General features: G+C 39.4%; 18 non-coding genes across 18 annotated transcripts; 9 read left to right on the top strand and 9 right to left on the bottom strand.

The window, feature by feature from the left end:
* The first annotated feature begins 591 nt into the window (after positions 1-591).
* On the top strand, positions 592-663 carry TRNAQ-CUG (transfer RNA glutamine (anticodon CUG)). Its single transcript has one exon. It is a non-coding gene; the product is annotated as a tRNA-Gln (tRNA).
* A 913-nt stretch (positions 664-1576) lies between these two features.
* Positions 1577-1648, bottom strand: TRNAQ-UUG (transfer RNA glutamine (anticodon UUG)). Its single transcript has one exon. It is a non-coding gene; the product is annotated as a tRNA-Gln (tRNA).
* Positions 1649-1907: 259 nt separating this feature from the next.
* Positions 1908-1979, top strand: TRNAQ-CUG (transfer RNA glutamine (anticodon CUG)). The gene has a single exon. It is a non-coding gene; the product is annotated as a tRNA-Gln (tRNA).
* An 881-nt stretch (positions 1980-2860) lies between these two features.
* Positions 2861-2932, bottom strand: TRNAQ-UUG (transfer RNA glutamine (anticodon UUG)). The gene has a single exon. It is a non-coding gene; the product is annotated as a tRNA-Gln (tRNA).
* A 2378-nt stretch (positions 2933-5310) lies between these two features.
* Positions 5311-5382, top strand: TRNAQ-CUG (transfer RNA glutamine (anticodon CUG)). Its single transcript has one exon. It is a non-coding gene; the product is annotated as a tRNA-Gln (tRNA).
* Positions 5383-6295: 913 nt separating this feature from the next.
* TRNAQ-UUG (transfer RNA glutamine (anticodon UUG)) lies at positions 6296-6367 on the bottom strand. Its single transcript has one exon. It is a non-coding gene; the product is annotated as a tRNA-Gln (tRNA).
* A 259-nt stretch (positions 6368-6626) lies between these two features.
* TRNAQ-CUG (transfer RNA glutamine (anticodon CUG)) lies at positions 6627-6698 on the top strand. Its single transcript has one exon. It is a non-coding gene; the product is annotated as a tRNA-Gln (tRNA).
* Positions 6699-7579: 881 nt separating this feature from the next.
* On the bottom strand, positions 7580-7651 carry TRNAQ-UUG (transfer RNA glutamine (anticodon UUG)). Its single transcript has one exon. It is a non-coding gene; the product is annotated as a tRNA-Gln (tRNA).
* A 2380-nt stretch (positions 7652-10031) lies between these two features.
* Positions 10032-10103, top strand: TRNAQ-CUG (transfer RNA glutamine (anticodon CUG)). Its single transcript has one exon. It is a non-coding gene; the product is annotated as a tRNA-Gln (tRNA).
* Positions 10104-11016: 913 nt separating this feature from the next.
* On the bottom strand, positions 11017-11088 carry TRNAQ-UUG (transfer RNA glutamine (anticodon UUG)). The gene has a single exon. It is a non-coding gene; the product is annotated as a tRNA-Gln (tRNA).
* Positions 11089-12300: 1212 nt separating this feature from the next.
* Positions 12301-12372, bottom strand: TRNAQ-UUG (transfer RNA glutamine (anticodon UUG)). The gene has a single exon. It is a non-coding gene; the product is annotated as a tRNA-Gln (tRNA).
* A 2390-nt stretch (positions 12373-14762) lies between these two features.
* On the top strand, positions 14763-14834 carry TRNAQ-CUG (transfer RNA glutamine (anticodon CUG)). The gene has a single exon. It is a non-coding gene; the product is annotated as a tRNA-Gln (tRNA).
* Positions 14835-15747: 913 nt separating this feature from the next.
* Positions 15748-15819, bottom strand: TRNAQ-UUG (transfer RNA glutamine (anticodon UUG)). Its single transcript has one exon. It is a non-coding gene; the product is annotated as a tRNA-Gln (tRNA).
* A 259-nt stretch (positions 15820-16078) lies between these two features.
* Positions 16079-16150, top strand: TRNAQ-CUG (transfer RNA glutamine (anticodon CUG)). Its single transcript has one exon. It is a non-coding gene; the product is annotated as a tRNA-Gln (tRNA).
* Positions 16151-17031: 881 nt separating this feature from the next.
* TRNAQ-UUG (transfer RNA glutamine (anticodon UUG)) lies at positions 17032-17103 on the bottom strand. The gene has a single exon. It is a non-coding gene; the product is annotated as a tRNA-Gln (tRNA).
* Positions 17104-19482: 2379 nt separating this feature from the next.
* On the top strand, positions 19483-19554 carry TRNAQ-CUG (transfer RNA glutamine (anticodon CUG)). The gene has a single exon. It is a non-coding gene; the product is annotated as a tRNA-Gln (tRNA).
* Positions 19555-20435: 881 nt separating this feature from the next.
* TRNAQ-UUG (transfer RNA glutamine (anticodon UUG)) lies at positions 20436-20507 on the bottom strand. Its single transcript has one exon. It is a non-coding gene; the product is annotated as a tRNA-Gln (tRNA).
* A 2379-nt stretch (positions 20508-22886) lies between these two features.
* On the top strand, positions 22887-22958 carry TRNAQ-CUG (transfer RNA glutamine (anticodon CUG)). Its single transcript has one exon. It is a non-coding gene; the product is annotated as a tRNA-Gln (tRNA).
* The last annotated feature ends 629 nt before the right edge of the window (positions 22959-23587 follow it).

Raw genomic sequence — 23587 nt, 5'->3', positions numbered from 1 at the left:
GGGACCCCCCCAAACCCCCCCCCAAAATAAAATGTGAAAATAAAAAACAAAGCAATTCGACCATTTGGTTTTCGACCAAATGGTTTCGACCAATTGTCCTGTCGACAAATTTTTTTCGACGAAATGTCTGGCAACCCAGCTGCCGACTGTTGCTATTGACAGGAGTTCCAGGTGTATAAACTGAGGAGATCACCAGTTCAATTACCTGTGAACGCATTTTGAAGCTCATTCACAACCAGTTCATGCCCGTTCTCTCCATTTTGGCTTCTGGCTGGCCGAGGGGCCCTTCAGTAATGTTCTTTGCTAACCATTACACCATGGGCCCCTTGCTGGTGCAACCTGACAGAGTTGTAACAGAAATGAGAATCGAGATCTCATGCATCATTTTAACAAACTCATATTCCTAGCCCACGGATATTATGCAAATGTGGAACTGTTTAGTTGGTTGTTGCGCAATAGCAAACTCTTTGCTTTACAGCTCATTTCGATAGGATTCTTCCTCTGGAGGCATAAGATAAAAGAATATTGCATACATTCTCTAAAAGGCTCTTTTTTTGCTGCAATGACGTTCATCATGTCACTAAGTATGTAGGTTCCATGGTGTAATGGTTAGCACTCTGGACTCTGAACCCAGCGATCCGAGTTCAAATCTCGGTGGGACCTTGGGAATTACTGTGTTTGTTTTCCTCTCAGTGTCTTGTTTTAATAGCAATGACGCTGCTGTGTCGCCCACTTTCATAGCATTATTCCCTGGGTGCATTTGAAAAAAGAAAGATTTTCCATGGATGACGCTCTTTAGCCACAATGAAACCCACCACTTTCTGTGGTGTGAAAGACCCATGGTGTAATGGTAGCACCCTGGAGGTTGAATCCAATAATTTGCATTCAAATCTCTGTAAGAGTTTACCATCAGTCGAACCTTTCCCTTATCGTTTATTGTGGATGTCTTCTTTGAAGAAAGGTATGATCCAACTAAAGTAAGTACATTCACGAATGGGCCCTTGGTCGGTACAAACAGTATTTATACACCTCAGGCCTTTTGTGAATTAAGAAAAGTGTGTTCTTCGTTCTATTTTTCATCTCAAACTGATACCTTCATTTTACAAACATGTAAAGACTGTTAAGACGCTTGATTAATATCATTGATTCTGAATGTGGTCGCTTTTCATAGGATTAACCCTTTAACAATTTTGAAAGAGAATGGCGATACAATAGAGCTGCTTTTCCCAAAATGGTATTATTAATGTTGTTGCTGCATCTTCAAGTAAAAAGAGAATCCATTGGGTCACAGATTGAGCATGTTTCTTAACATTGAGTTAAGTTTGAAAATTTCAAATCTTTTATGTATGTTTCCGATGCAGATCTGCCCATCGACTCAGAATGACCTCACTGTTCATACATTTAAAAAAAATGCATAAAGGTTAAGGTGCTAGGCACAAAAGTGGATTTTTATGAAAAGTTATGCCAGAGATTGAGAGCGAAAATGAATACCCTACACCACTAACCTTATGAATATTACTATCTTTGGCCTATAATTTAAGACAACAAGGAGACAAAGTGTGTTAGAGCAAGCGAGAGGTTCCACCGAGACTTGAACTCGGATCGCTGGATTCAAAGTCCAAAGTGCTAACCATTACACCATGGAACCCTTGTTGAGCAGAGCTTCATAAGGGCAATGAGAATATAGGGCACAGTCAAGATTTTTACTGACCTATAGTAACCGTTTACTGATATTATATCGAAGCAGCACTGTTGCTGTTGGATGCTGTGCAATCGCAAAGTATTGGCTTCATGTCTCATTTGGATCAAATTCTTCCTCTGGAGTCTAATGATATAGGAATATTACATATTTTCTCTGATGTGCTCTGTTTTTCCAGAATGAAGTGCATCATGCTACTGAATATGTGGGTTCCATGGTGTAATGGTTAGCACTCTGGACTCTGAATCCAGCGATCCGAGTTCAAGTCTCGGTGGGACCTTGGGGCTGCTTCTCTTTTAGAGTTGCCTTTCATTTGCAGATAGATATAACAGCAATAGCTTTGCTTTACAGCCCACTTTGATGGCAGTCTTCTTTGACCAAAGAATATTAATAGTTTCTGGGGATGACTCTCTTTTGCCACAAAGAAACTGCCCACTCTCATATCTCCAAAGCTCCAAGGTATAATGGCTATTAAACTGGCTTTTGATCTCAGCGATTTGCATTGAAAGCCCAGGAGGCCCCTAAAATCAGTTGAATTGTTTCCTGATAATTTAGAGTTTATTTCTTCTTTCGAGAAAGGTGTGATCCAAATAAAGTAAGTACATTTAAACAAGGGCACTTGATCAGTAAATGCACTACTTTCTAGAACTCATAACTCTTGTAAGTTATAAAAAGTTTGCTCTCCATACAGTTTGTCAACTCAAAGAATTACATTTTTTACACATTTAATAAGACCATCAAATTGCTTGAAACATAGGAATGATTGTGAAAGTGAATATGATTCACCAAAATAATTGTATAACATTTTTTAATGTTAATAAAATAGGGCTTTTTCCAATCTTTTCACATCAATGTTGTTTCTGCATGTTCCAGTGAGCAGAGAATCTACTGCACATAGTGTGTACATTTTTCTTTTCATAGAGTTAAGGTTGGACATTATTCATCTGTGGAAAATGTTTCTGAGAGATATCTGGGTGCCCACTCTGATTGACCTTAGGGATTGTACATTAACGATATGTAGTTGCATCACTGTATTGGTATCAGGCACCAAAGTGCATTTAAATGTAATGTCGTGCAGAGAGAGTCGACTGAACTTCTGAATATTAACTCTGTTGAATTGTAATTTGAGAAATTAGAAAATGGAGTGTAAGAGCAAGATAACGGTCCCACCGAGACTTGAACTCGGATCGTTGGATTCAAAGTCCAAAGTGCTAACCATTACACCATGGAACCCTTGCAAGATGCACCTGAGAGCGATGAATCAGAAATGGCAATATAGAGCACATTTACAATTTTTACAGATTCATAGTCCCAATTGACTGATATCATACAAACACAGCGATGTTGTCGATTGACGTTGTGCTATAGCAATCTCTGTGCTTTATAGAGCATGTAGATCAAATTCTTCCTCTTGAGGCATATGATTAAGCAATATTAAATATTGTTTCTGACTGCCTCTGTTTTGGCATAATGAAGTTCAGCATTTGCGGAAGTATTTAGGTTCCATGGTCTAATGGTTAGTAGGCTGGACTCTGAATTTAGTAATCTGACATGTTATAGCTATATTTTGTTTTCCTTTGGGTGTATTGTCATTTTATGCACATAGATTTCCTAGCAGTGGCTGTGATGAATAGTTCAATTTGATAGCAGCTTCCTTTTGAGAATTTGAAAAAAAAAGAATTAAATAGTCTCTCTGGATGACTCTGCTTTGATTTCTATGTGCACATCCCTTTTGCGTTTCAGAGGGATTGACCAACATACACAACAGTGCTTGGAAGACCTCTTCCTCCCTCATGGCATGTAAAGCTAACCTCTCTCCTACCGTGTGTTTTTTTACTTTTTAACTTCCCCTTCCGAGTCATGATCATGTAACTGAATTTACATTTTTAGATTTTAACTGCAGTAGTTGCTTGTTTTTCATTTTTATTTTTTGTGTACGCATACATCCCTTTTTGTGGGGAGGGGGGAGTGATGTCTGTTTACTTATATTAGCTAATATAGGTCATTTTATGTCCGCTTACAATATGTGTCAGGATTTTTTATGTCGTTTCCAATCAATGTCTAATATCAAGTGGTTTGCAGCAGTCATACAAAGGCACGTAACACCCCCAAAACACCTTCATAAGTTAGAAATTCTCCGGAAGAGTACTCAGTTTATGAAAAGGCGGTGAATCCCAAATAGAACTGTAAATGTAAGCTAGCAAGCAGACTGTGCACCCCTGTTTGGAACTATGACCTGTGTGTTGCCCTCTATTAACAGAACAATGTAAGCAGCCCATGTCACATAAAATAGAAAGTAGAGATTATGCAAATTAACTCCCAGAAGAGCCTGGTGTCACCCCAAAAGGTGTCATGCTTTTCACACCAAGAAACATCCACACATAGATCCCTGCGAACCTCAAAAACGGACAGAAAACCCTGTCCAGCGCTTTGCTCCCAGAGGAGATAAGGTTGAAAAACCACCCTATGTTAAAAGTGTCCATAATCCATGCCAGCTGCCCTGTCTATAGAACCTGGCCGTTCGTGGCCATTCGGGGCCTAGGGGCATGAGTGGAAGGGTTTAACCTGCCTGGGTTCTTGGGCATGGTTTCATCATGCCTCAGTTTACAATGGCACTCTGCCACTTTGTCAGGCTTTAAAGAAGCCTGACTCCTGCAGAGCAAAAGATCTGATTATTTCCTTACATGTTTTGTACGTAAGAATGCGGATGGTGCTCTGAGCCTCCTATGGTGGTTATTAAGCATGGTATACATACCATAGCATGTAACTGTGCCTACAAATGGAACATTTTGTTCATTTATTAGGGAGTTGTGAAAATGGCAAAATCAAATTGCCATTACTGACACAGACCAGCTGCCGCTGTCCGGACATTTCGTTGAAAGACATTTCGTCGAAAGACATTTGGTCGACGTAATTTGGTCGAAAGCCAAATGGTCGTTTTTTTAATTTATTTATATATATATTTTTTAGGTTGTAGTTTAGGGAAAAAAAGGGGTTTTTAGAAAAAAAGGGGGTTGGGGGGACCCCCCCAAACCCCCCCCCTTAAAAAAATGTGAAAATAAAAAACAAAGCAATTCGACCATTTGGTTTTCGACCAAATGGTTTCGACCAATTGTCCTGTCGACAAATTTTTTTCGACGAAATGTCTGGCAACCCAGCTGCCGACTGTTGCTATTGACAGGAGTTCCAGGTGTATAAACTGAGGAGATCACCAGTTCAATTACCTGTGAACGCATTTTGAAGCTCATTCACAACCAGTTCATGCCCGTTCTCTCCATTTTGGCTTTCTGGCTGGCCGAGGGGCCCTTCAGTAATGTTCTTTGCTAACCATTACACCATGGGCCCCTTGCTGGTGCAACCTGACAGAGTTGTAACAGAAATGAGAATCGAGATCTCATGCATCATTTTAACAAACTCATATTCCTAGCCCACGGATATTATGCAAATGTGGAACTGTTTAGTTGGTTGTTGCGCAATAGCAAACTCTTTGCTTTACAGCTCATTTGGATAGGATTCTTCCTCTGGAGGCATAAGATAAAAGAATATTGCATACATTCTCTAAAAGGCTCTTTTTTTGCTGCAATGACGTTCATCATGTCACTAAGTATGTAGGTTCCATGGTGTAATGGTTAGCACTCTGGACTCTGAATCCAGCGATCCGAGTTCAAATCTCGGTGGGACCTTGGGAATTACTGTGTTTGTTTTCCTCTCAGTGTCTTGTTTTAATAGCAATGACGCTGCTGTGTCGCCCACTTTCATAGCATTATTCCCTGGGTGCATTTGAAAAAAGAAAGATTTTCCATGGATGACGCTCTTTAGCCACAATGAAACCCACCACTTTCTGTGGTGTGAAAGACCCATGGTGTAATGGTAGCACCCTGGAGGTTGAATCCAATAATTTGCATTCAAATCTCTGTAAGAGTTTACCATCAGTCGAACCTTTCCCTTATCGTTTATTGTGGATGTCTTCTTTGAAGAAAGGTATGATCCAACTAAAGTAAGTACATTCACGAATGGGCCCTTGGTCGGTACAAACAGTATTTATACACCTCAGGCCTTTTGTGAATTAAGAAAAGTGTGTTCTTCGTTCTATTTTTCATCTCAAACTGATACCTTCATTTTACAAACATGTAAAGACTGTTAAGACGCTTGATTAATATCATTGATTCTGAATGTGGTCGCTTTTCATAGGATTAACCCTTTAACAATTTTGAAAGAGAATGGCGATACAATAGAGCTGCTTTTCCCAAAATGGTATTATTAATGTTGTTGCTGCATCTTCAAGTAAAAAGAGAATCCATTGGGTCACAGATTGAGCATGTTTCTTAACATTGAGTTAAGTTTGAAAATTTCAAATCTTTTATGTATGTTTCCGATGCAGATCTGCCCATCGACTCAGAATGACCTCACTGTTCATACATTTAAAAAAAATGCATAAAGGTTAAGGTGCTAGGCACAAAAGTGGATTTTTATGAAAAGTTATGCCAGAGAGTGAGAGCGAAAATGAATACCCTACACCACTAACCTTATGAATATTACTATCTTTGGCCTATAGTTTAAGACAACAAGGAGACAAAGTGTGTTAGAGCAAGCGAGAGGTTCCACCGAGACTTGAACTCGGATCGCTGGATTCAAAGTCCAAAGTGCTAACCATTACACCATGGAACCCTTGTTGAGCAGAGCTTCATAAGGGCAATGAGAATATAGGGCACAGTCAAGATTTTTACTGACCTATAGTAACCGTTTACTGATATTATATCGAAGCAGCACTGTTGCTGTTGGATGCTGTGCAATCGCAAAGTATTGGCTTCATGTCTCATTTGGATCAAATTCTTCCTCTGGAGTCTAATGATATAGGAATATTACATATTTTCTCTGATGTGCTCTGTTTTTCCAGAATGAAGTGCATCATGCTACTGAATATGTGGGTTCCATGGTGTAATGGTTAGCACTCTGGACTCTGAATCCAGCGATCCGAGTTCAAGTCTCGGTGGGACCTTGGGGCTGCTTCTCTTTTAGAGTTGCCTTTCATTTGCAGATAGATATAACAGCAATAGCTTTGCTTTACAGCCCACTTTGATGGCAGTCTTCTTTGACCAAAGAATATTAATAGTTTCTGGGGATGACTCTCTTTTGCCACAAAGAAACTGCCCACTCTCATATCTCCAAAGCTCCAAGGTATAATGGCTATTAAACTGGCTTTTGATCTCAGCGATTTGCATTGAAAGCCCAGGAGGCCCCTAAAATCAGTTGAATTGTTTCCTGATAATTTAGAGTTTATTTCTTCTTTCGAGAAAGGTGTGATCCAAATAAAGTAAGTACATTTAAACAAGGGCACTTGATCAGTAAATGCACTACTTTCTAGAACTCATAACTCTTGTAAGTTATAAAAAGTGTGCTCTCCATACAGTTTGTCAACTCAAAGAATTACATTTTTTACACATTTAATAAGACCATCAAATTGCTTGAAACATAGGAATGATTGTGAAAGTGAATATGATTCACCAAAATAATTGTATAACATTTTTTAATGTTAATAAAATAGGGCTTTTTCCAATCTTTTCACATCAATGTTGTTTCTGCATGTTCCAGTGAGCAGAGAATCTACTGCACATAGTGTGTACATTTTTCTTTTCATAGAGTGAAGGTTGGACATTATTCATCTGTGGAAAATGTTTCTGAGAGATATCTGGGTGCCCACTCTGATTGACCTTAGGGATTGTACATTAACGATATGTAGTTGCATCACTGTATTGGTATCAGGCACCAAAGTGCATTTAAATGTAATGTTGTGCAGAGAGAGTCGACTGAACTTCTGAATATTAACTCTGTTGAATTGTAATTTGAGAAATTAGAAAATGGAGTGTAAGAGCAAGATAACGGTCCCACCGAGACTTGAACTCGGATCGTTGGATTCAAAGTCCAAAGTGCTAACCATTACACCATGGAACCCTTGCAAGATGCACCTGAGAGCGATGAATCAGAAATGGCAATATAGAGCATATTTACAATTTTTACAGATTCATAGTCCCAATTGACTGATATCATACAAACACAGCGATGTTGTCGATTGACGTTGTGCTATAGCAATCTCTGTGCTTTATAGAGCATGTAGATCAAATTCTTCCTCTTGAGGCATATGATTAAGCAATATTAAATATTGTTTCTGACTGCCTCTGTTTTGGCATAATGAAGTTCAGCATTTGCGGAAGTATTTAGGTTCCATGGTCTAATGGTTAGTAGGCTGGACTCTGAATTTAGTAATCTGACATGTTATAGCTATATTTTGTTTTCCTTTGGGTGTATTGTCATTTTATGCACATAGATTTCCTAGCAGTGGCTGTGATGAATAGTTCAATTTGATAGCAGCTTCCTTTTGAGAATTTGAAAAAAAAAGAATTAAATAGTCTCTCTGGATGACTCTGCTTTGATTTCTATGTGCACATCCCTTTTGCGTTTCAGAGGGATTGACCAACATACACAACAGTGCTTGGAAGACCTCTTCCTCCCTCATGGCATGTAAAGCTAACCTCTCTCCTACCGTGTGTTTTTTTACTTTTTAACTTCCCCTTCCGAGTCATGATCATGTAACTGAATTAACATTTTTAGATTTTAACTGCAGTAGTTGCTTGTTTTTCATTTTTATTTTTTGTGTACGCATACATCCCTTTTTGTGGGGAGGGGGGAGGGATGTCTGTTTACTTATATTAGCTAATATAGGTCATTTTATGTCCGCTTACAATATGTGTCAGGATTTTTTATGTCGTTTCCAATCAATGTCTAATATCAAGTGGTTTGCAGCAGTCATACAAAGGCACGTAACACCCCCAAAACACCTACATAAGTTAGAAATACTCCGGAAGAGTACTCAGTTTATGAAAAGGCGGTGAATCCCAAATAGAACTGTAAATGTAAGCTAGCAAGCAGACTGTGCACCCCTGTTTGGAACTATGACCTGTGTGTTGCCCTCTATTAACAGAACAATGTAACTGCAGCCCATGTCACATAAAATAGAAAGTAGAGATTATGCAAATTAACTCCCATAAGAGCCTGGTGTCACCCCAAAAGGTGTCATGCTTTTCACACCAAGAAACATCCACACATAGATCCCTGCGAACCTCAAAAACGTACAGGAAACCCTGTCCAGCGCTTTGCTTCCAGAGGAGATAAGGTTGAAAAACCACCCTATGTTAAAAGTGTCCATAATCCATGCCAGCTGCCCTGTCTATAGAACCTGGCCGTTCGTGGCCATTCGGGGCCTAGGGGCATGAGTGGAAGGGTTTAACCTGCCTGGGTTCTTGGGCATGGTTTCATCATGCCTCAGTTTACAATGGCACTCTGCCACTTTGTCAGGCTTTAAAGAAGCCTGACTCCTGCAGAGCAAAAGATCTGATTATTTCCTTACATGTTTTGTACGTAAGAATGCGGATGGTGCTCTGAGCCTCCTATGGTGGTTATTAAGCATGGTATACATACCATAGCATGTAACTGTGCCTACAAATGGAACATTTTGTTCATTTATTAGGGAGTTGTGAAAATGGCAAAATCAAATTGCCATTACTGACACAGACCAGCTGCCGCTGTCCGGACATTTCGTTGAAAGACATTTCGTCGAAAGACATTTGGTCGACGTAATTTGGTCGAAAGCCAAATGGTCGTTTTTTTAATTTATTTATATATATATTTTTTAGGTTGTAGTTTAGGGAAAAAAAGGGGTTTTTAGAAAAAAGGGGGTTGGGGGGACCCCCCCAAACCCCCCCCCCAAAATAAAATGTGAAAATAAAAATCAAAGCAATTCGACCATTTGGTTTTCGACCAAATGGTTTCGACCAATTGTCCTGTCGACAAATTTTTTTCGACGAAATGTCTGGCAACCCAGCTGCCGACTGTTGCTATTGACAGGAGTTCCAGGTGTATAAACTGAGGAGATCACCAGTTCAATTACCTGTGAACGCATTTTGAAGCTCATTCACAACCAGTTCATGCCCGTTCTCTCCATTTTGGCTTTCTGGCTGGCCGAGGGGCCCTTCAGTAATGTTCTTTGCTAACCATTACACCATGGGCCCCTTGCTGGTGCAACCTGACAGAGTTGTAACAGAAATGAGAATCGAGATCTCATGCATCATTTTAACAAACTCATATTCCTAGCCCACGGATATTATGCAAATGTGGAACTGTTTAGTTGGTTGTTGCGCAATAGCAAACTCTTTGCTTTACAGCTCATTTGGATAGGATTCTTCCTCTGGAGGCATAAGATAAAAGAATATTGCATACATTCTCTAAAAGGCTCTTTTTTTGCTGCAATGACGTTCATCATGTCACTAAGTATGTAGGTTCCATGGTGTAATGGTTAGCACTCTGGACTCTGAATCCAGCGATCCGAGTTCAAATCTCGGTGGGACCTTGGGAATTACTGTGTTTGTTTTCCTCTCAGTGTCTTGTTTTAATAGCAATGACGCTGCTGTGTCGCCCACTTTCATAGCATTATTCCCTGGGTGCATTTGAAAAAAGAAAGATTTTCCATGGATGACGCTCTTTAGCCACAATGAAACCCACCACTTTCTGTGGTGTGAAAGACCCATGGTGTAATGGTAGCACCCTGGAGGTTGAATCCAATAATTTGCATTCAAATCTCTGTAAGAGTTTACCATCAGTCGAACCTTTCCCTTATCGTTTATTGTGGATGTCTTCTTTGAAGAAAGGTATGATCCAACTAAAGTAAGTACATTCACGAATGGGCCCTTGGTCGGTACAAACAGTATTTATACACCTCAGGCCTTTTGTGAATTAAGAAAAGTGTGTTCTTCGTTCTATTTTTCATCTCAAACTGATACCTTCATTTTACAAACATGTAAAGACTGTTAAGACGCTTGATTAATATCATTGATTCTGAATGTGGTCGCTTTTCATAGGATTAACCCTTTAACAATTTTGAAAGAGAATGGCGATACAATAGAGCTGCTTTTCCCAAAATGGTATTATTAATGTTGTTGCTGCATCTTCAAGTAAAAAGAGAATCCATTGGGTCACAGATTGAGCATGTTTCTTAACATTGAGTTAAGTTTGAAAATTTCAAATCTTTTATGTATGTTTCCGATGCAGATCTGCCCATCGACTCAGAATGACCTCACTGTTCATACATTTAAAAAAAATGCATAAAGGTTAAGGTGCTAGGCACAAAAGTGGATTTTTATGAAAAGTTATGCCAGAGAGTGAGAGCGAAAATGAATACCCTACACCACTAACCTTATGAATATTACTATCTTTGGCCTATAATTTAAGACAACAAGGAGACAAAGTGTGTTAGAGCAAGCGAGAGGTTCCACCGAGACTTGAACTCGGATCGCTGGATTCAAAGTCCAAAGTGCTAACCATTACACCATGGAACCCTTGTTGAGCAGAGCTTCATAAGGGCAATGAGAATATAGGGCACAGTCAAGATTTTTACTGACCTATAGTAACCGTTTACTGATATTATATCGAAGCAGCACTGTTGCTGTTGGATGCTGTGCAATCGCAAAGTATTGGCTTCATGTCTCATTTGGATCAAATTCTTCCTCTGGAGTCTAATGATATAGGAATATTACATATTTTCTCTGATGTGCTCTGTTTTTCCAGAATGAAGTGCATCATGCTACTGAATATGTGGGTTCCATGGTGTAATGGTTAGCACTCTGGACTCTAAATCCAGCGATCCGAGTTCAAGTCTCGGTGGGACCTTGGGGCTGCTTCTCTTTTAGAGTTGCCTTTCATTTGCAGATAGATATAACAGCAATAGCTTTGCTTTACAGCCCACTTTGATGGCAGTCTTCTTTGACCAAAGAATATTAATAGTTTCTGGGGATGACTCTCTTTTGCCACAAAGAAACTGCCCACTCTCATATCTCCAAAGCTCCAAGGTATAATGGCTATTAAACTGGCTTTTGATCTCAGCGATTTGCATTGAAAGCCCAGGAGGCCCCTAAAATCAGTTGAATTGTTTCCTGATAATTTAGAGTTTATTTCTTCTTTCGAGAAAGGTGTGATCCAAATAAAGTAAGTACATTTAAACAAGGGCACTTGATCAGTAAATGCACTACTTTTTAGAACTCATAACTCTTGTAAGTTATAAAAAGTTTGCTCTCCATACAGTTTGTCAACTCAAAGAATTACATTTTTTACACATTTAATAAGACCATCAAATTGCTTGAAACATAGGAATGATTGTGAAAGTGAATATGATTCACCAAAATAATTGTATAACATTTTTTAATGTTAATAAAATAGGGCTTTTTCCAATCTTTTCACATCAATGTTGTTTCTGCATGTTCCAGTGAGCAGAGAATCTACTGCACATAGTGTGTACATTTTTCTTTTCATAGAGTTAAGGTTGGACATTATTCATCTGTGGAAAATGTTTCTGAGAGATATCTGGGTGCCCACTCTGATTGACCTTAGGGATTGTACATTAACGATATGTAGTTGCATCACTGTATTGGTATCAGGCACCAAAGTGCATTTAAATGTAATGTCGTGCAGAGAGAGTCGACTGAACTTCTGAATATTAACTCTGTTGAATTGTAATTTGAGAAATTAGAAAATGGAGTGTAAGAGCAAGATAACGGTCCCACCGAGACTTGAACTCGGATCGTTGGATTCAAAGTCCAAAGTGCTAACCATTACACCATGGAACCCTTGCAAGATGCACCTGAGAGCGATGAATCAGAAATGGCAATATAGAGCACATTTACAATTTTTACAGATTCATAGTCCCAATTGACTGATATCATACAAACACAGCGATGTTGTCGATTGACGTTGTGCTATAGCAATCTCTGTGCTTTATAGAGCATGTAGATCAAATTCTTCCTCTTGAGGCATATGATTAAGCAATATTAAATATTGTTTCTGACTGCCTCTGTTTTGGCATAATGAAGTTCAGCATTTGCGGAAGTATTTAGGTTCCATGGTCTAATGGTTAGTAGGCTGGACTCTGAATTTAGTAATCTGACATGTTATAGCTATATTTTGTTTTCCTTTGGGTGTATTGTCATTTTATGCACATAGATTTCCTAGCAGTGGCTGTGATGAATAGTTCAATTTGATAGCAGCTTCCTTTTGAGAATTTGAAAAAAAAAGAATTAAATAGTCTCTCTGGATGACTCTGCTTTGATTTCTATGTGCACATCCCTTTTGCGTTTCAGAGGGATTGACCAACATACACAACAGTGCTTGGAAGACCTCTTCCTCCCTCATGGCATGTAAAGCTAACCTCTCTCCTACCGTGTGTTTTTTTACTTTTTAACTTCCCCTTCCGAGTCATGATCATGTAACTGAATTTACATTTTTAGATTTTAACTGCAGTAGTTGCTTGTTTTTCATTTTTATTTTTTGTGTACGCATACATCCCTTTTTGTGGGGAGGGGGGAGTGATGTCTGTTTACTTATATTAGCTAATATAGGTCATTTTATGTCCGCTTACAATATGTGTCAGGATTTTTTATGTCGTTTCCAATCAATGTCTAATATCAAGTGGTTTGCAGCAGTCATACAAAGGCACGTAACACCCCCAAAACACCTACATAAGTTAGAAATACTCCGGAAGAGTACTCAGTTTATGAAAAGGCGGTGAATCCCAAATAGAACTGTAAATGTAAGCTAGCAAGCAGACTGTGCACCCCTGTTTGGAACTATGACCTGTGTGTTGCCCTCTATTAACAGAACAATGTAACTGCAGCCCATGTCACATAAAATAGAAAGTAGAGATTATGCAAATTAACTCCCAGAAGAGCCTGGTGTCACCCCAAAAGGTGTCATGCTTTTCACACCAAGAAACATCCACACATAGATCCCTGCGAACCTCAAAAACGTACAGGAAACCCTGTCCAGCGCTTTGCTCCCAGAGGAGATAAGGTTGAAAAACCACCCTATGTTAAAAGTGTCCATAATCCATGCCAGCTGCCCTGTCTATAGAACCTGGCCGTTCGTGGCCATTCGGGGCCTTGGGGCATGAGTGGAAGGGTTTAACCTGCCTGGGTTCTTGGGCATGGTTTCATCATGCCTCAGTTTACAATGGCACTCTGCCACTTTGTCAGGCTTTAAAGAAGCCTGACTCCTGCAGAGCAAAAGATCTGATTATTTCCTTACATGTTTTGTAGGTAAGAATGCGGATGGTGCTCTGAGCCTCATATGGTGGTTATTAAGCATGGTATACATACCATAGCATGTAACTGTGCCTACAAATGGAACATTTTGTTCATTTATTAGGGAGTTGTGAAAATGGCAAAATCAAATTGCCATTACTGACACAGACCAGCTGCCGCTGTCCGGACATTTCGTTGAAAGACATTTCGTCGAAAGACATTTGGTCGACGTAATTTGGTCGAAAGCCAAATGGTCGTTTTTTTAATTTATTTATATATATATTTTTTAGGTTGTAGTTTAGGGAAAAAAAGGGGTTTTTAGAAAAAAAGGGGGTTGGGGGGACCCCCCCAAACCCCCCCCCCAAAAAAAATGTGAAAATAAAAAACAAAGCAATTCGACCATTTGGTTTTCGACCAAATGGTTTCGACCAATTGTCCTGTCGACAAATTTTTTTCGACGAAATGTCTGGCAACCCAGCTGCCGACTGTTGCTATTGACAGGAGTTCCAGGTGTATAAACTGAGGAGATCACCAGTTCAATTACCTGTGAACGCATTTTGAAGCTCATTCACAACCAGTTCATGCCCGTTCTCTCCATTTTGGCTTTCTGGCTGGCCGAGGGGCCCTTCAGTACTGTTCTTTGCTAACCATTACACCATGGGCCCCTTGCTGGTGCAACCTGACAGAGTTGTAACAGAAATGAGAATCGAGATCTCATGCATCATTTTAACAAACTCATATTCCTAGCCCACGGATATTATGCAAATGTGGAACTGTTTAGTTGGTTGTTGCGCAATAGCAAACTCTTTGCTTTACAGCTCATTTGGATAGGATTCTTCCTCTGGAGGCATAATAAAAGGCATTATAAAAGAATATTGCATACATTCTCTAAAAGGCTCTTTTTTTGCTGCAATGACGTTCATCATGTCACTAAGTATGTAGGTTCCATGGTGTAATGGTTAGCACTCTGGACTCTGAATCCAGCGATCCGAGTTCAAATCTCGGTGGGACCTTGGGAATTACTGTGTTTGTTTTCCTCTCAGTGTCTTGTTTTAATAGCAATGACGCTGCTGTGTCGCCCACTTTCATAGCATTATTCCCTGGGTGCATTTGAAAAAAGAAAGATTTTCCATGGATGACGCTCTTTAGCCACAATGAAACCCACCACTTTCTGTGGTGTGAAAGACCCATGGTGTAATGGTAGCACCCTGGAGGTTGAATCCAATAATTTGCATTCAAATCTCTGTAAGAGTTTACCATCAGTCGAACCTTTCCCTTATCGTTTATTGTGGATGTCTTCTTTGAAGAAAGGTATGATCCAACTAAAGTAAGTACATTCACGAATGGGCCCTTGGTCGGTACAAACAGTATTTATACACCTCAGGCCTTTTGTGAATTAAGAAAAGTGTGTTCTTCGTTCTATTTTTCATCTCAAACTGATACCTTCATTTTACAAACATGTAAAGACTGTTAAGACGCTTGATTAATATCATTGATTCTGAATGTGGTCGCTTTTCATAGGATTAACCCTTTAACAATTTTGAAAGAGAATGGCGATACAATAGAGCTGCTTTTCCCAAAATGGTATTATTAATGTTGTTGCTGCATCTTCAAGTAAAAAGAGAATCCATTGGGTCACAGATTGAGCATGTTTCTTAACATTGAGTTAAGTTTGAAAATTTCAAATCTTTTATGTATGTTTCCGATGCAGATCTGCCCATCGACTCAGAATGACCTCACTGTTCATACATTTAAAAAAAATGCATAAAGGTTAAGGTGCTAGGCACAAAAGTGGATTTTTATGAAAAGTTATGCCAGAGAGTGAGAGCGAAAATGAATACCCTACACCACTAACCTTATGAATATTACTATCTTTGGCCTATAATTTAAGACAACAAGGAGACAAAGTGTGTTAGAGCAAGCGAGAGGTTCCACCGACACTTGAACTCGGATCGCTGGATTCAAAGTCCAAAGTGTTAACCATTACACCATGGAACCCTTGTTGAGCAGAGCTTCATAAGGGCAATGAGAATATAGGGCACAGTCAAGATTTTTACTGACCTATAGTAACCGTTTACTGATATTATATCGAAGCAGCACTGTTGCTGTTGGATGCTGTGCAATCGCAAAGTATTGGCTTCATGTCTCATTTGGATCAAATTCTTCCTCTGGAGTCTAATGATATAGGAATATTACATATTTTCTCTGATGTGCTCTGTTTTTCCAGAATGAAGTGCATCATGCTACTGAATATGTGGGTTCCATGGTGTAATGGTTAGCACTCTGGACTCTGAATCCAGCGATCCGAGTTCAAGTCTCGGTGGGACCTTGGGGCTGCTTCTCTTTTAGAGTTGCCTTTCATTTGCAGATAGATATAACAGCAATAGCTTTGCTTTACAGCCCACTTTGATGGCAGTCTTCTTTGACCAAAGAATATTAATAGTTTCTGGGGATGACTCTCTTTTGCCACAAAGAAACTGCCCACTCTCATATCTCCAAAGCTCCAAGGTATAATGGCTATTAAACTGTCTTTTGATCTCAGCGATTTGCATTGAAAGCCCAGGAGGCCCCTAAAATCAGTTGAATTGTTTCCTGATAATTTAGAGTTTATTTCTTCTTTCGAGAAAGGTGTGATCCAAATAAAGTAAGTACATTTAAACAAGGGCACTTGATCAATAAATGCACTACTTTCTAGAACTCATAACTCTTGTAAGTTATAAAAAGTTTGCTCTCCATACAGTTTGTCAACTCAAAGAATTACATTTTTTACACATTTAATAAGACCATCAAATTGCTTGAAACATAGGAATGATTGTGAAAGTGAATATGATTCACCAAAATAATTGTATAACATTTTTTAATGTTAATAAAATAGGGCTTTTTCCAATCTTTTCACATCAATGTTGTTTCTGCATGTTCCAGTGAGCAGAGAATCTACTGCACATAGTGTGTACATTTTTCTTTTCATAGAGTTAAGGTTGGACATTATTCATCTGTGGAAAATGTTTCTGAGAGATATCTGGGTGCCCACTCTGATTGACCTTAGGGATTGTACATTAACGATATGTAGTTGCATCACTGTATTGGTATCAGGCACCAAAGTGCATTTAAATGTAATGTCGTGCAGAGAGAGTCGACTGAACTTCTGAATATTAACTCTGTTGAATTGTAATTTGAGAAATTAGAAAATGGAGTGTAAGAGCAAGATAACGGTCCCACCGAGACTTGAACTCGGATCGTTGGATTCAAAGTCCAAAGTGCTAACCATTACACCATGGAACCCTTGCAAGATGCACCTGAGAGCGATGAATCAGAAATGGCAATATAGAGCACATTTACAATTTTTACAGATTCATAGTCCCAATTGACTGATATCATACAAACACAGCGATGTTGTCGATTGACGTTGTGCTATAGCAATCTCTGTGCTTTATAGAGCATGTAGATCAAATTCTTCCTCTTGAGGCATATGATTAAGCAATATTAAATATTGTTTCTGACTGCCTCTGTTTTGGCATAATGAAGTTCAGCATTTGCGGAAGTATTTAGGTTCCATGGTCTAATGGTTAGTAGGCTGGACTCTGAATTTAGTAATCTGACATGTTATAGCTATATTTTGTTTTCCTTTGGGTGTATTGTCATTTTATGCACATAGATTTCCTAGCAGTGGCTGTGATGAATAGTTCAATTTGATAGCAGCTTCCTTTTGAGAATTTGAAAAAAAAAGAATTAAATAGTCTCTCTGGATGACTCTGCTTTGATTTCTATGTGCACATCCCTTTTGCGTTTCAGAGGGATTGACCAACATACACAACAGTGCTTGGAAGTCCTCTTCCTCCCTCATGGCATGTAAAGCTAACCTCTCTCCTACCGTGTGTTTTTTTACTTTTTAACTTCCCCTTCCGAGTCATGATCATGTAACTGAATTTACATTTTTAGATTTTAACTGCAGTAGTTGCTTGTTTTTCATTTTTATTTTTTGTGTACGCATACATCCCTTTTTGTGGGGAGGGGGGAGTGATGTCTGTTTACTTATATTAGCTAATATAGGTCATTTTATGTCCGCTTACAATATGTGTCAGGATTTTTTATGTCGTTTCCAATCAATGTCTAATATCAAGTGGTTTGCAGCAGTCATACAAAGGCACGTAACACCCCCAAAACACCTACATAAGTTAGAAATACTCCGGAAGAGTACTCAGTTTATGAAAAGGCAGTGAATCCCAAATAGAACTGTAAATGTAAGCTAGCAAGCAGACTGTGCACCCCTGTTTGGAACTATGACCTGTGTGTTGCCCTCTATTAACAGAACAATGTAACTGCAGCCCATGTCACATAAAATAGAAAGTAGAGATTATGCAAATTAACTCCCAGAAGAGCCTGGTGTCACCCCAAAAGGTGTCATGCTTTTCACACCAAGAAACATCCACACATAGATCCCTGCGAACCTCAAAAACGTACAGGAAACCCTGTCCAGCGCTTTGCTCCCAGAGGAGATAAGGTTGAAAAACCACCCTATGTTAAAAGTGTCCATAATCCATGCCAGCTGCCCTGTCTATAGAACCTGGCCGTTCGTGGCCATTCGGGGCCTAGGGGCATGAGTGGAAGGGTTTAACCTGCCTGGGTTCTTGGGCATGGTTTCATCATGCCTCAGTTTACAATGGCACTCTGCCACTTTGTCAGGCTTTAAAGAAGCCTGACTCCTGCAGAGCAAAAGATCTGATTATTTCCTTACATGTTTTGTACGTAAGAATGCGGATGGTGCTCTGAGCCTCCTATGGTGGTTATTAAGCATGGTATACATACCATAGCATGTAACTGTGCCTACAAATGGAACATTTTGTTCATTTATTAGGGAGTTGTGAAAATGGCAAAATCAAATTGCCATTACTGACACAGACCAGCTGCCGCTGTCCGGACATTTCGTTGAAAGACATTTCGTCGAAAGACATTTGGTCGACGTAATTTGGTCGAAAGCCAAATGGTCGTTTTTTTAATTTATTTATATATATATTTTTTAGGTTGTAGTTTAGGGAAAAAAAGGGGTTTTTAGAAAAAAAGGGGGTTGGGGGGACCCCCCCAAACCCCCCCCAAAAAAAAATGTGAAAATAAAAAACAAAGCAATTCGACCATTTGGTTTTCGACCAAATGGTTTCGACCAATTGTCCTGTCGACAAATTTTTTTCGACGAAATGTCTGGCAACCCAGCTGCCGACTGTTGCTATTGACAGGAGTTCCAGGTGTATAAACTGAGGAGATCACCAGTTCAATTACCTGTGAACGCATTTTGAAGCTCATTCACAACCAGTTCATGCCCGTTCTCTCCATTTTGGCTTTCTGGCTGGCCGAGGGGCCCTTCAGTAATGTTCTTTGCTAACCATTACACCATGGGCCCCTTGCTGGTGCAACCTGACAGAGTTGTAACAGAAATGAGAATCGAGATCTCATGCATCATTTTAACAAACTCATATTCCTAGCCCACGGATATTATGCAAATGTGGAACTGTTTAGTTGGTTGTTGCGCAATAGCAAACTCTTTGCTTTACAGCTCATTTGGATAGGATTCTTCCTCTGGAGGCATAAGATAAAAGAATATTGCATACATTCTCTAAAAGGCTCTTTTTTTGCTGCAATGACGTTCATCATGTCACTAAGTATGTAGGTTCCATGGTGTAATGGTTAGCACTCTGGACTCTGAATCCAGCGATCCGAGTTCAAGTCTCGGTGGGACCTTGGGGCTGCTTCTCTTTTAGAGTTGCCTTTCATTTGCAGATAGATATAACAGCAATAGCTTTGCTTTACAGCCCACTTTGATGGCAGTCTTCTTTGACCAAAGAATATTAATAGTTTCTGGGGATGACTCTCTTTTGCCACAAAGAAACTGCCCACTCTCATATCTCCAAAGCTCCAAGGTATAATGGCTATTAAACTGTCTTTTGATCTCAGCGATTTGCATTGAAAGCCCAGGAGGCCCCTAAAATCAGTTGAATTGTTTCCTGATAATTTAGAGTTTATTTCTTCTTTCGAGAAAGGTGTGATCCAAATAAAGTAAGTACATTTAAACAAGGGCACTTGATCAATAAATGCACTACTTTCTAGAACTCATAACTCTTGTAAGTTATAAAAAGTTTGCTCTCCATACAGTTTGTCAACTCAAAGAATTACATTTTTTACACATTTAATAAGACCATCAAATTGCTTGAAACATAGGAATGATTGTGAAAGTGAATATGATTCACCAAAATAATTGTATAACATTTTTTAATGTTAATAAAATAGGGCTTTTTCCAATCTTTTCACATCAATGTTGTTTCTGCATGTTCCAGTGAGCAGAGAATCTACTGCACATAGTGTGTACATTTTTCTTTTCATAGAGTTAAGGTTGGACATTATTCATCTGTGGAAAATGTTTCTGAGAGATATCTGGGTGCCCACTCTGATTGACCTTAGGGATTGTACATTAACGATATGTAGTTGCATCACTGTATTGGTATCAGGCACCAAAGTGCATTTAAATGTAATGTCGTGCAGAGAGAGTCGACTGAACTTCTGAATATTAACTCTGTTGAATTGTAATTTGAGAAATTAGAAAATGGAGTGTAAGAGCAAGATAACGGTCCCACCGAGACTTGAACTCGGATCGTTGGATTCAAAGTCCAAAGTGCTAACCATTACACCATGGAACCCTTGCAAGATGCACCTGAGAGCGATGAATCAGAAATGGCAATATAGAGCACATTTACAATTTTTACAGATTCATAGTCCCAATTGACTGATATCATACAAACACAGCGATGTTGTCGATTGACGTTGTGCTATAGCAATCTCTGTGCTTTATAGAGCATGTAGATCAAATTCTTCCTCTTGAGGCATATGATTAAGCAATATTAAATATTGTTTCTGACTGCCTCTGTTTTGGCATAATGAAGTTCAGCATTTGCGGAAGTATTTAGGTTCCATGGTCTAATGGTTAGTAGGCTGGACTCTGAATTTAGTAATCTGACATGTTATAGCTATATTTTGTTTTCCTTTGGGTGTATTGTCATTTTATGCACATAGATTTCCTAGCAGTGGCTGTGATGAATAGTTCAATTTGATAGCAGCTTCCTTTTGAGAATTTGAAAAAAAAAGAATTAAATAGTCTCTCTGGATGACTCTGCTTTGATTTCTATGTGCACATCCCTTTTGCGTTTCAGAGGGATTGACCAACATACACAACAGTGCTTGGAAGTCCTCTTCCTCCCTCATGGCATGTAAAGCTAACCTCTCTCCTACCGTGTGTTTTTTTACTTTTTAACTTCCCCTTCCGAGTCATGATCATGTAACTGAATTTACATTTTTAGATTTTAACTGCAGTAGTTGCTTGTTTTTCATTTTTATTTTTTGTGTACGCATACATCCCTTTTTGTGGGGAGGGGGGAGTGATGTCTGTTTACTTATATTAGCTAATATAGGTCATTTTATGTCCGCTTACAATATGTGTCAGGATTTTTTATGTCGTTTCCAATAAATGTCTAATATCAAGTGGTTTGCAGCAGTCATACAAAGGCACGTAACACCCCCAAAACACCTACATAAGTTAGAAATACTCCGGAAGAGTACTCAGTTTATGAAAAGGCAGTGAATCCCAAATAGAACTGTAAATGTAAGCTAGCAAGCAGACTGTGCACCCCTGTTTGGAACTATGACCTGTGTGTTGCCCTCTATTAACAGAACAATGTAACTGCAGCCCATGTCACATAAAATAGAAAGTAGAGATTATGCAAATTAACTCCCAGAAGAGCCTGGTGTCACCCCAAAAGGTGTCATGCTTTTCACACCAAGAAACATCCACACATAGATCCCTGCGAACCTCAAAAACGTACAGGAAACCCTGTCCAGCGCTTTGCTCCCAGAGGAGATAAGGTTGAAAAACCACCCTATGTTAAAAGTGTCCATAATCCATGCCAGCTGCCCTGTCTATAGAACCTGGCCGTTCGTGGCCATTCGGGGCCTAGGGGCATGAGTGGAAGGGTTTAACCTGCCTGGGTTCTTGGGCATGGTTTCATCATGCCTCAGTTTACAATGGCACTCTGCCACTTTGTCAGGCTTTAAAGAAGCCTGACTCCTGCAGAGCAAAAGATCTGATTATTTCCTTACATGTTTTGTACGTAAGAATGCGGATGGTGCTCTGAGCCTCCTATGGTGGTTATTAAGCATGGTATACATACCATAGCATGTAACTGTGCCTACAAATGGAACATTTTGTTCATTTATTAGGGAGTTGTGAAAATGGCAAAATCAAATTGCCATTACTGACACAGACCAGCTGCCGCTGTCCGGACATTTCGTTGAAAGACATTTCGTCGAAAGACATTTGGTCGACGTAATTTGGTCGAAAGCCAAATGGTCGTTTTTTTAATTTATTTATATATATATTTTTTAGGTTGTAGTTTAGGGAAAAAAAGGGGTTTTTAGAAAAAAAGGGGGTTGGGGGGACCCCCCCAAACCCCCCCCAAAAAAAAATGTGAAAATAAAAAACAAAGCAATTCGACCATTTGGTTTTCGACCAAATGGTTTCGACCAATTGTCCTGTCGACAAATTTTTTTCGACGAAATGTCTGGCAACCCAGCTGCCGACTGTTGCTATTGACAGGAGTTCCAGGTGTATAAACTGAGGAGATCACCAGTTCAATTACCTGTGAACGCATTTTGAAGCTCATTCACAACCAGTTCATGCCCGTTCTCTCCATTTTGGCTTTCTGGCTGGCCGAGGGGCCCTTCAGTAATGTTCTTTGCTAACCATTACACCATGGGCCCCTTGCTGGTGCAACCTGACAGAGTTGTAACAGAAATGAGAATCGAGATCTCATGCATCATTTTAACAAACTCATATTCCTAGCCCACGGATATTATGCAAATGTGGAACTGTTTAGTTGGTTGTTGCGCAATAGCAAACTCTTTGCTTTACAGCTCATTTGGATAGGATTCTTCCTCTGGAGGCATAAGATAAAAGAATATTGCATACATTCTCTAAAAGGCTCTTTTTTTGCTGCAATGACGTTCATCATGTCACTAAGTATGTAGGTTCCATGGTGTAATGGTTAGCACTCTGGACTCTGAATCCAGCGATCCGAGTTCAAATCTCGGTGGGACCTTGGGAATTACTGTGTTTGTTTTCCTCTCAGTGTCTTGTTTTAATAGCAATGACGCTGCTGTGTCGCCCACTTTCATAGCATTATTCCCTGGGTGCATTTGAAAAAAGAAAGATTTTCCATGGATGACGCTCTTTAGCCACAATGAAACCCACCACTTTCTGTGGTGTGAAAGACCCATGGTGTAATGGTAGCACCCTGGAGGTTGAATCCAATAATTTGCATTCAAATCTCTGTAAGAGTTTACCATCAGTCGAACCTTTCCCTTATCGTTTATTGTGGATGTCTTCTTTGAAGAAAGGTATGATCCAACTAAAGTAAGTACATTCACGAATGGGCCCTTGGTCGGTACAAACAGTATTTATACACCTCAGGCCTTTTGTGAATTAAGAAAAGTGTGTTCTTCGTTCTATTTTTCATCTCAAACTGATACCTTCATTTTACAAACATGTAAAGACTGTTAAGACGCTTGATTAATATCATTGATTCTGAATGTGGTCGCTTTTCATAGGATTAACCCTTTAACAATTTTGAAAGAGAATGGCGATACAATAGAGCTGCTTTTCCCAAAATGGTATTATTAATGTTGTTGCTGCATCTTCAAGTAAAAAGAGAATCCATTGGGTCACAGA

Source organism: Ambystoma mexicanum, chromosome 5p (assembly GCF_040938575.1).
Source record: "Ambystoma mexicanum isolate Mex_15411 chromosome 5p, UKY_AmexF1_1, whole genome shotgun sequence".
Taxonomy (NCBI): Eukaryota; Metazoa; Chordata; class Amphibia; order Caudata; family Ambystomatidae; genus Ambystoma; species Ambystoma mexicanum.
Note: the sequence above shows the minus strand (reverse complement) of the source record. Positions and strands in the feature narration are given on the sequence as shown.